Raw genomic sequence first — 12844 nt, 5'->3', positions numbered from 1 at the left:
TAGACTTGAAGACCTAGAAATGATCCCATATACCTATGGCCAGCTAATCTTTGATAAGGGAGCCAAAATCATCATATGAAAGAATGACAGCCTCTTCAACAAATTATGCTGACAGAATTGGCTATACACATGTAGAAAACTTAAGTTATACCTTTTATAAAACCCCACACCTGAATCAACTCCAAGTGGATCAAAGACCTTGAGGTAAGAGCAGATACCCAGAAAATATTACAGGAAGGGATAGGGAAACACCAGGACCTCTTGGCACAGGTTGTAACTTCTCAATAAAGATCTAGAAACACAACAAATCAAAGAAAGGCTCGATAACTGGGATTGCATTAAACTGAAGAGCTTCTGCATGGCAAAGGACATAGCTAGCAAGATCAATAGAAAGGCCACAGATTGGAAAATATTCACTACCAATACAACATACAAGCCTCATACCCAAAATAACAGAGCTAAAAAATTAACCCCTTGCCCCCAAAAAAACAAATCCTCAAAGAAATAACCGCACCATTAATAAATGGGCTAAAGAATTTAAGAGACTTCTCTGGAAAGGAAATAAGAATAAGCAATAGACACATGACAAAATGGTCAACATCTCTGTCCACCAAAAAAATGCAAATCAAAATAACATTGAGATTCTACCTCACCCCACCTACAATGGTCATTATCAAGAAGAAAAAAAAAACAGATGCTGGCAGGGATGTGAACAAAAGAAAACTCTACTATTGGTAGAGTTGGTACTGTTGGTGGGAATGTAAACTTGTTCAACCATTCTGGAAAACAGTATGGAAGTTCCTCAAAAGACTAAACATAGAGTTCTCCTATGTGACCTAGAAATCCTACTCCTGGGCATTTACCTAAATGATCACAAACAAGCTACCAGCACAACAATGTTCTCTGTAGCATTATTTAGCATAACTAAGATATGAAACCAACCCAGGTACCCCTCAGTAGATGAATGGATCAAAAAATGTGGTATATATACACAATGGAACTCTATACTTCCATCAGAAAGTATGACATCTCCCCATTATAAGGAAATGGAAAAAATTGTATTAAGTGAAGTAAGCCAGAGCCAAAGAAACATAGGCCCCATGGTTTCCTTCATTTGTAATAATTAGTATATGCCTAGAATAGTCCTAGCAGAACCCCAAAATAGGGAAACAAGGGGGTTTCTTTAGTTTAGTTTAGTTTTTTTAATGTACAGGGTGAAGTTATTTCTTTTTTGTCATTGTTCATTTTTCCTCCTTTAGTTTATCCCCTTTTATCACGGTTTTTTTTTATTTTGATACCCTGTATCTTGTATATATGTTTTTCTGATTTAGGGTAGGGCAGCATGGATCATTAATTTGACAAATGTCACACACTCATGGAATGAGAGAAACTGGATTTTAATAGGTAGGAACTCTGTACTATCTTTGTAATTTTGTGTATATTTATAAAACTGAAAATATAGTTTTTAAGAGATAACAGATTTATCTACTACCTAAAATAATTGCAAAATTTATATCAAGAAAGATAAAATAACTCAAATGTTCTATTTATTTGTGAATATTATCTGACCCTTAGAAATGGATATGGATTTATAGTAAGTACCTAATTATTGCATTGAGTTCTATTCGAGAAATGATTGCATTCATGACTGAAGTTGCCTATGACAGCTGTGACATAACATTGAAGATATTTACAGAAATTTGGCCAAATTACCCAAAGGCTTAAAATCAGCTTCATAAAATGTTATGTGTGAAACTTGCCACAAGGTATGTAATGGTTTCTATTATCACTGTTTGAGGTGTGACTGCTCATATAACCAAAATGTGATATTTTATTACAACCTAAAATGGAAACATATTTTATAATAGAAAATCCTTTGTGTGAGAATTGTGTGCAGTGGAAGGAGTGAATAATTTGAAAATATAGGGAGAGTTCATTTTTTAAGATTTTGTAAAGGACCACACAATTGAAATACTGACAAGGAAGCATGATAACTGGGAAAATGAATTGCCAACTGGTTCTTCACTCTGGCTGGCCTCCCAGGAGTTATAGCAAGCTGAGAAAACCCAGCTGTACACTTGCCAAAGAATCTCTCATGTCAGGAAAATGATGGCTCTGTAGGACTCCCTTTCAGTCAAAGAGATAAAAAAGAACACCTTTCTTATAAGCATGGATGTGTACTTTCAACACAAGGGGACAAATGTTAAAATGAAAGCGTGAGTCAGAATACTTTCATCTCAGGATAGCTTTCTATATTAGGCCCCCAAAGTAAAATGTTCCATATAATGCAAAATCAAGATTTTGTGAACATACTCTAAAAAAGAAAAGATTTAGGTCTACCATCATTGTGCGGCAAATATCCACAGTTTCCCAAAAGTTTCAGTTTAAAACCATCTCAAGAGTCTTACTGTTTTATATCCCTTGTGACATCTATTTAAAGATTCAAAATTCTTCCATGTGAGCCACAAGATTAAGTACAAGGTTTTAAAAGAATTTGAATTCAGTGAAGAACTGAGTTAGACTGGCATGATAGCATGGGTGCACAAGAATCATCATTCAGAAGAATAGGTATTATCATGCATAAAGCAATCATAGTGGCATGAATGATGGCTAAAAGGTATGCTTTGTCAAATCCATCCTCAGGAGCTAAAGGAAAAATCTAGTCATAAAACTAGAGCCACAGCTGGGCACAGCAGTTCACAGCTGTAATCTTAACTGCTCAAGAGGCTGACATCTGAGGATCGCTATTTGAAACCAGCAAAGGCAGGAAAGTCTGTAAGACTCTTATCTTCAATTAACCACCAGAAAACGCACAAAAATCCAGAAGTATAAGTGTGGCTCAAGTGGTAGGGTGCCAGCCTTGAGTGAAAAGACTTAGGAATAATACCCAACCCCGAGTTCAAGCCCCAGTACTGGTGCTCGTGCACACGCACACACACACAATCTAGAGCAAGAACTAAGAGAAGGAGGAAGAAGATTTTAAAGCTCAGTCTCATTATTTTCTGGGTATGCACACTAACACTTCAATGGTGTTTACTCGTCTTCACTAGAGCAAAGAGAATATTCCATGTGCTTAAATTGTTTAGTTCAGCACTTTATACAAAATGTACAGTTAATAATTGTTCTCACCATCATGAACAATTACTTTCTCTAAATGGAAAATGAATCATGTAAACTAATACAAAATTTCCAACACAGTCATTGTGTCATTATAGAATCTAGGGAGATCACCCTAATCCTTCCATGAAGGTATGATAGTCCCTTGATAGGTCTTGCAGAGCCAATATTAATCATAGCCAGCAAATCTTGACTATATCCCAATTTTGCTCTGAGCTAGCATTGACCTCATTGAATAGGAGTCCCACTTAATGAGGGACATGTGATTATAAACAGCGAGAGGATGCTATATCTTAAACTCAGAAAACCTTCAGGGGGAAAAATGATCTTTATTGTAGTTATCCCTTGCTGTTTTGTTAGATTCATTTGAAACTATTCATCCAAAACCAAAATTCAGAGAAAATTTAGAAAGTCTTAATATATTAAAAGCATCAAACCAAAGGAACTGGAAAAGAAGTTAAGTAATACAATGTGTCTGTGTTAAGGAAATAAAAATTCAGCTGCTCTTGGATTTGTTAAATTCTGTTTTCCTTTTAAAATACTTTTGGGACTAGCGCTAAACTAGAAAGGTGTTTTGCTAAGCACTTTTTCCATTCATGTAGAAATGTCCCAGAGGAAATTTAATCTCCATGTTTCTGATACTTTCACACTTAACATCAAAGAGTTGTTTTGTAATGGTTATTTGATATATTAAGAGGGTTTTGAGCATTTTTCCCAAGGCTTTCGGATTGTTTTTCTTGGGGGAAGAAACGTGGTTGAATATAACCAAGGGGAAACTACTCCATACACAACTAAGTTCAAATTCAGTTCAAAAAATTCTGATGCCAAAGTCTCCATAGAAAAGCTTTTTTCCTGGTTAAAAGAGAAGTAACATTTCCTGGGTTGTGACATTTTAGTTCAATACCTTCAATATGTGTCACAGAAAGCGTAACAGTTTCTTTATGGCTATATTAATTCCATTTCTATATGAGAAGGTAGTCCCTCACATAACAGAAATTTGACAAGTATACTATCTGGCCTATTCCTATCATGAATAGAAGATGAAAAAAATGATTTCATCATAAATTTGCAAGAGAATTCAAAGGATGAAGTAGAAGAGAAAGGGAACCTCATTTCCTTATTTAAAAAATGTGAAGTTTTGCCCACCTAGTACAAGGTATTTAATCTTCATCAAAAGTATATATATGATGACCTTAGAATTTTCTAATCTTTATCACCTACGTATCCAGCTACGGTCACCTGTTGCCTCTCACAATAACCTCTCACAATTTCTCTTCCATACATTTCTCATGAAGCAGCCAGTTCTCTTACTCTTTCCTTCTGTCCCTTCTGCACAGAGCAGCTAAAATTATTTCCTAAAAATTAAAATCCAAAGTTATCTGCAACCCAGTTAAATATATCCGTGACTACATTTTGCTGGGGGGAACAAGGGAAATGAGGAATTCCTTACTATAGGCAGACGCTCAGGATTATGTATAGATTGCCAGTACTGGTTCTCATACTAGAAGTACAAAAAAGAAAAGAAGCCAGGTGCCAATGGCTCACTATCTGTAATCCTACCTACCCAGGAGGCTGAGATATGAGGATCACAATTTAAAGCCAGCCTGGGGAGACTCTTATCTCCAATTAACCACCAGAAAACTAGAAGTATCAGAGTGGCTCAAAGTGGTAAAGTGCTAGCCTTGAACAGAAAAAGCTCAGGGACAGTGCCCAGGCCCTTGAATTCAAGCCCCATGACCTATATAAAGAAAAGAAATTTGAATGATGTTGTTCAGACTAGCTAAGTTGACATATTACAAAGCTACCATAGTCTACTTCTTGTCAATTTATGACTCATATAGATTTTTTAAACCTTATTTCAAACTATGTATTGCAAAACAATATGCCTGTATTGTATTAAAAAATTATGCCAACAACTTCTCTAAAAGTAGAGAAAGTGTTTTATGTTTTTTAAAAATTTGGTCTCTTGATGAATATCTGTTAATTATTCGAGCTCACCCACACTTTGACATCCTAGTACCAAATCAGTGAGGTAAAATCAGACCAGACGACGAACTGGGGAAAGAGATGAAAGCTAAAATATTCAGTCAATATTCAAACTTGAACTTCCATATTTGTCATTAAAATAGTCTTCAGTTTTGCACATGGTCCTGGAGGTGATAATTATGAAAGTCATATTCAAATACTCATTCTATATTCTCTTTGCTCTCAAAAAGCACTTCAGATGGTTGTGGTACGTTGCCTGTTGGCTATCTGGCTGTCTGGATTTTCCCCAGTGAATGATTTAAGAGTTAGAGCAAGTCATAGTGCCTTTCATGACTTCATATGTGAGGAAATGTGTTGTGAACTGAATGTTTGCGTCCTCTCTGAACTCATATGTTAAAATCTAAACTTCCAATGAACACTGTAAGGAGGAAAGGCCTTTGGGACATAATTATGTTAAGTATGAAGCTTGTATTAATATGATTATTGTCCTTATAAGGGAGACCTCCGAGTGCTTTCTTGCTCTATTTCTGCCATGTGACATTACAAAGAATGAGATGTATTCCAGTGGAAGACAAGCATCACCAGAACTGGACTATGCACTCTTCTCAAAACACCTTGCTTCCAGAATTGAGAGAAATACATTATTGTTTTTCATAAAACAATCTATGATATCATTTTATGTTCTTCCAAACTATGGAGTGATGAACTGTATTCTCTTCCATATTGTATTGGTTAGAAGTAAGAATTTCTGTCAACCCTTAATGAAAGTAGATTTAGCCTCTTTTTTGTAAAATAGTCAATGCCAAAAATAGTCAGCTAGGTATGGCTCAGTAATAGAGTACCTACCTAGCAAATACAAGATCCTGAGTTCACACCCTGGTATCCTTTTTTTAAAAATGAAAATATGTAACTGTAAAAGACTATTTTGTTGAATGTTATTATTTTACTTTCATGCAATTTCTAATACGAGCATGCATCATTGAATATATACATAAACACATGCAGACATTTGGTATCCATGGGTATATGTTTCCAAAGATATTGCCATGGAGAAGAAAAGTTAATGCTCAGGGTGCAGAGAGTTCAGATGCTTCACTGACTTTTCCTGCAGCATCACCCAACTTCTACTAAAGACATTCTGCCTTTCAACAAATCTAAATTTTCATCATTACAATTAAGCATATTAACTTTGACCTTACATTTGGGGCACCATTGCCTTTAGGGAGGGGACTTTCACAAAATTAAGTTCAGGGAAACAGCAGATTGCTAAAAGGATTATCTGAGAGCTTCTCCACATCCATTGAGCTGTGGAATATATGTGCAGGAATTTATAACTTTTTGTTTCTGAGTCTTCTTTTATTTATTTGTAATTGTGCTTGGTTAAAATAGTAATACATTCAAAATTAAGGCAGGCTTGCTGTACATATATATAGACAGATAGAGATGTGTGTTAAAGAAGCATTCTGAGTTTCTGAGTTCTGGTGTCTCATCCTTAAGGCACCAGAAAAAGAACTCTAGTAAATTCAAGTAACAAAAAACTCTAATAAATGTGGTAGAACAGATAAGGTAGACCTAAAATACACACAAATTCACAAAAATATACATATAGAGAGAGCATGATTCTAACAATTGGATTCTAGGGGAATGAGGTATAGGAAAGAGGGGAAAAGATAGGTGAAAGGTGAATAATTTTGAAATACATTGAAGCAAAATATGAAGATGTATATCATAAAGAATCTCAATGAAAGCTGTTTGTCAATAAATAGGATGTTTGATGGCAGGAAAGAGAGGGTTATGCTGAGAAAAATATAATATATCCACGAATAAAATGTCGTAGGGAAACTCTTGGTACAATTGATAAACACTAAAAACAGGCTTCGTTGGGAGAGGGGATACCAGTAGAATCTGGGAGGACTAACAAAGATGATGAGCAATAAAATAGTTGATTAAAGTAGTTTATTTGCATTTATGGGATAAAAAACAAAACCTGTTGAATTATTTTTAAAAGGGTGAGAATGATAGGAAAGATGCTAGAGACAATAACATTGATTGGAATATATTGTATACATGTGTACAAATGACACAATGAAACCTCTCTTGTACAAATACTGTATGCTAATAAAAAATTCAGCACAACATGTAAAAGACCACCTTCAAATCACAAGAAAATGGGAAGCCAAGGAGAAATTATCTAAGGGGAAAATGAAGCACCACAGTTTGACAAATGATATCTTACGAGTATTTCATGAAAGCTTAAGTTCCAGTAAATACAGAAATGGCTGATATTTACAGATACTTGTGAATGTTTTCAGTCATATATAATCTTAGATAGTATATGTATTGAAATTTTCTCAAAAGTATTGCTTTCACTTCTATTTAAATTTTCAGTGAAATTAGTGATAGGAAGCCCTTCTCAACTATGTTGAGTTTATAAGCATGAAATAAAAATTCCACTATCATTTGGTCTTATGTTTACTGAGGTCATGACAAATTAACTATCATAAAATGAATTTAATTAAAAATAATGGGGTGAAACTATATAAACCAAATCAATTTTAGGCCTGCAACATTACAGATTGGAGGAATTAACCCAAAACGCATGTACTATCCAGAATCACCTAAAAAAGATAGTTGTAAACAAGGTGAGTTTTGGTTTGCTATCCTATGCTCACTGACTTCCATTAATACTAATTATAGGTCAGTAAAATATGAATCATGATTAAATGTTTAACAGAAGTCAAATCTGAGTTTTTTTAAAATTTTTATTAGCCTCTATTAATGTTACGAGTTCATTGTTTTATGCTCATACATGTATACAAGAACCCACATCAACTTCATCTGCCCAACACTGTCCTTCCTCTCCCTCTTCTTAAAACAATGTCAACATTTTATACATGTATAGAAAACACTTTAATTATATTTCAATTCAATTGGAGTTTTTGTTGCCATGCAGCTTTCACAATATGAGAAGTAAATGGAGATACAAATACCATGAAAATAAATACTTTGGGTTCTCTTCTTCCTCTAAAGATACTTAAGCAAAAATTCTGTGCTCAAAACTTAACACTATCATCAAATTCTGAGGAATCGTATAATTTAGTACCTTGGGAAATTACACATCCATTTTCTCATCTATTTTTTTTCATTCAAATTTACTCAGATAATTTTGGAAATATTTACCTATTGTTATGTAGAACTCACCAATTAAAACACTTACTTAATGTATTGTAAAGAAACTCTACTTGCTAATTAATAACAAATAGATAATATAGCAAGCCATACCACTCAGACAAAATAAAGAATCTTAACCAGATACCTACTAAGAAAGTCATGTCACATAAATTCTCCTTTTCATAGAACAAAACATTATAAAGAAACAAATCTTAATTATTAGATATTTTGGAGAGAAAAAGACATGAATCAATCTGCTAGATGTCTGAGCTTAAATTGAATTAAAAACTCAAATGTTTATTTTTGGTAAAACACTGCATAAAGAAAGGAAGAAAGAAGAAGAAAGAAAGGAGAAAAGGAAAGAGGAGGAGAGGGGCAGAAGAAGGGAGGGAAAGAAAGAGGGAAGAGAGGAAAAGAGAAAGAGAAGAAAGGATTAAGATATATATAAAAATTATTATAATGTAGGAAGCAAATACTATTTATCACAAAGCCACATTGAACACTAGAAGACAAAGATGGTAAAAAGTTAGTTTTGAAGAGTTGAAGAGTGCATTTTGAAAAATTTTCTGTTTAGTTTTTATGGGTGGCAATGGCAGCAGGGATAAATATTTTTCTTAATAGGACCCTTTGAAAATGCATTGTGCACTTTTCCAAAAACTGATGAATAGGTGGGATCATTTTGAATGTCAATAATTTCATGTTAATTAAGAGAATTATAAGTTAGGGACCAAAAACAGTAATGGAACCAGTTACCTAAATACCACATAGCCCCACAACTGACATGAATTATTTTACTGGTTTTGCCTATCTTTTCTGTCTTTCATCTTTCTCAAAGTGTCCTTCTATCCAGAGCAAACATTTCCTTCTGATACATACTTTCAAGCAGGTAAATGTATATGCAATAATATATCCTACTGAGCATCTCAATTCTAGCTAAAAATGAGAAATCATTGAAATGCTTTGGGGTGTTTGCTGAGTTTTCCAGTAAAATTCCACCTGCTTACTTTAACTACTGACTGAAAAGACCTAAAATGAGAACAAAGAATCTGTCTGTTTTTTTAAAACTCTTTGAATAACTTACATATTATCCACAATTAAGCGTTACTATACTAGTTTATTTTTAAAGATACTTTTCAAAACATTTATATAATATTTAATGTAAGAGGAAAGTTTTAAATACTTCTCTGTATATCCTGTCTAGAAATGTGACAAGGACATATTCTTCCAGAAGTTTTTGTTCATAGAAGACCAACCCCATCATGTGGTATTTCCTGAAATTGCTACTAGGGCATCTGAACTTATGAGTGTAGTGTGTATAACCAAAGCAAACTTTAACAAAATCATTAGTTTCCTTACTCACTCAACATTTATTGAGCAGTGATTATTTGGTAGGCATAATGCTAAGTGTGGAACAACTACAAAAAAATGTGAAATCCATATTGTAATCTGTTCATATCTGGGTTGAAATCTATATACGATCAAAAAGAAACTCAGTTGACTCTGAGGTATTGACTAAAGCATTCTTATTCAAGTTCCTAATCAGATTCTTTTAATTAAAATACATGATTTGTAAGAGTTTGAAATCTTTCAGTTTGTTTAATTGCAAGTAGATCAAGACTAGATGACTGTTGGGCCAGGATGATATTTTGCACTAGTAATGGAGGTTTCCTCTTCTTTCTGGGTATATTTGATCATCAGGCAAAAACAAAAAGCAAAACAAAACAAAAACCTCTCAAAGAACTTGACAGAGTAACAACATTCATGACTGTGTTCACCAACTGAAGAGCAATAGCCTTAAAAATTACTTTAACACTAAAACTCTAACCAACCACATTGGCTTGAACATTTTTGCAGTTCACGTCTCCCACAATTCCTCCAAATATTTTTTATCATTGGTTTAAATTCTGACAAATGCAGTAAAAAGCTTATTCTTCAGGGGGATAGAAGTCTTAGTGGCAGAAAAAAGGCTTAGAGTGCATGAGGCCTTAGATTCAATCCTTAGCAACAAGAAGAAATTATTTTTAAAGTTAGATGCTTTGGCCTTTCCTAACACAATATTACCACTGTCCACCAAGCACAACTAATTGAACGCAATGCTGTTTATGAATAAGAAACCAAGTTCACAATGGAATTCTATGCCTCCATCAGAAAGAATGACATTTCCCCATTTGTTAGGAAATGGAAAGGCTTGGAAAAAATTATATTAAGTGAAGTAAGCCAAGCCCAAAGAAACATAGGTCCCATGGTTTCCCTTATTTGCAATATCTAGTATATGTATGAGTCAAGCAGGAAAGGTCAGATAATATATATTTAAATGTTTTTTTTCTTTCATGCATTTGTTTCTAACTCATTTATAAGATTATTTCTTTGTAGCTTGGTATGTCCCTCCCCCACTGCATAACCCCTGCTTTCACTATATTTGATGTCGGTATAATTTGTGGAGGAGATGGGGAAAAACAAGTTGTTTAAGGATACAGGTGGACCCGATACAACTATGAGAAGTACAAGTTGTCATGTCAAAAACGAACTTTACAACTTTAGTGTGGGGGGGGGATTGGGTGAGGGGGCAGGGGGAGGCTGGGAAGGGATGTGAAGGGTAAACAAAGGAGGAGGCTATAATGCTTGATAAGAAATGTACTCATTATCTTGCCCATGTAATTGTAACCCCTCTGTACAGTATGTTCACAAAAAATTAAAATTAAAATTAAAAAAAAAGAAACCAAGTTCATAGGTAAGACCATTATGCTACGAAGGATTTTTGGTATATTTTCAGCTAAGCACACTTATCTTCAGTTTCTGTACTAAAACAGATCATTTCCTTAAAGTTGATATTCTGAAAACATCCATTTACTTTAAGAATTTCAAGATGACCTAAAACATTAAAAAATGGACAAATTCTTTCTGTTGTAAAACCACAATTATAATTTTATTGCTTCTCTTGTCAATAATTTTAGGTTGTTTAAAGTAAGACTTGTTAAAGAACTAGTGCACATAATTGTGATTTGTAGTCATCAAAAACCAATGGTTTTAAATTAATCGATTTCACAATTCACTGAAAATTGAAAGCAATATAGTCATATCTATTTCAAATGTGTACAATGATTTCAAAAATTTAGAAAATTTTAGTGTAAAACAGGAATGAATGTCTGAGAACTAGAAATCATAACTATAATGATAGATTACTATAAAGAACTTATTAAGTTGCTGGTTTGAAACCCCAGAATTCTTTTTAGAAGATCACATGCTCCAGCAGTAAAAGTACAAAAATCTGAGCAGAACTTCCCTGTCTACTCCTGTAACCAGCAATCAAATAGATATTGAACACTTGTTGTATTGCTATTGTAACTGATAAATGAAATTTTATATTTAATTATTAATATTATTATTTAAATGGCCACAGAGGATCAGGTGCTTCTGTAGTTGACTTTGCCTGACTAGAATCTCTTGTGGCATTATATTTGGTTCCTTTCATGATTATAAAAATATACGCATATAAATATATAAACATATACATACATAAACATATTTATATTTGTACATATATTATACAATACATAATATTTATGCATAAACATATTTATATATGCATATGTGCATATGCAAGTAAATACTGTATGTATACATACCTGCATACATATACATATGTAATATATGTGTGTGTATAAATATATATGAATATATATGGATGGATGGATTATTGAATGGTAAGAGAAAAGTGAGAAGGTTTGCCTCCTGTTCTGCCTCCTCCAACCCCAAAAATCCTTTTTGAGACTTCCACAGCTCTGGCATGAAGATCAAAAGCTCTTGACTATGGTGTGCATTAGATGAAGAACAAATACTTGCAATTTTAACTAATTTATAGCATAAAGTAGTACATTCAACCTTGTTGCACATCCCTTATTTCCATCCATTACAGAAGGTTCTATCAACCCATATACAAATTCAATAGCCATTAAATAAGTCCCTACATAGTCCTCTTTGAAGCTCCTGATAATATTAACCTACCTTTTATTTTTAGGAACTTTCCCAAACCTTATGTAAGTGAAAGTATACAATATTTGTCTCGTTGGTGTGTGGCTCTTTTCCCTTAGTATAAGTTGTTTGTTTGTTTGTTTCCGTGTGTATCCATGCTGTAACAACTATCATAATTTTTATTCCTTCTTAACAATGAATAATACAGAGTATGGTCACTGAGACTAATCAGGGGGTTTCACCTCACCCTGGGACACTAGGGTAGGAGTTGAGTACTCTTGAACATAAATGAATGCTGATAAATGCTTTAGAAATGTTAGTTCTATGATGTGCTTTCCGTAAGTCCGTATTGTAAACACCCTTATCATGCTTCTGTGGATGACTAAAACTGTCTAGAGAGAGCTCTTTGTAAGGTTCTTCTCATATGGCTCACAGCCTTGAGTGAAGAATAATCAGGCAAAAGCCCATTCACCAGCTAGTGGCCAAACTGTCTTCATGGTAATCTGGTGGGTTATGGACATGGTAACAATCACTGTGAGTACAGTCCTAGCAGCAGCAATAGAAAATCATTCACTACAATCATCGTTGAAAACATTCA

Source organism: Dipodomys spectabilis, unplaced genomic scaffold (assembly GCF_019054845.1).
Source record: "Dipodomys spectabilis isolate Male_0828 unplaced genomic scaffold, ASM1905484v1 ptg000085l, whole genome shotgun sequence".
NCBI classification, from domain to species: domain Eukaryota; kingdom Metazoa; phylum Chordata; class Mammalia; order Rodentia; family Heteromyidae; genus Dipodomys; species Dipodomys spectabilis.
Note: the sequence above shows the minus strand (reverse complement) of the source record.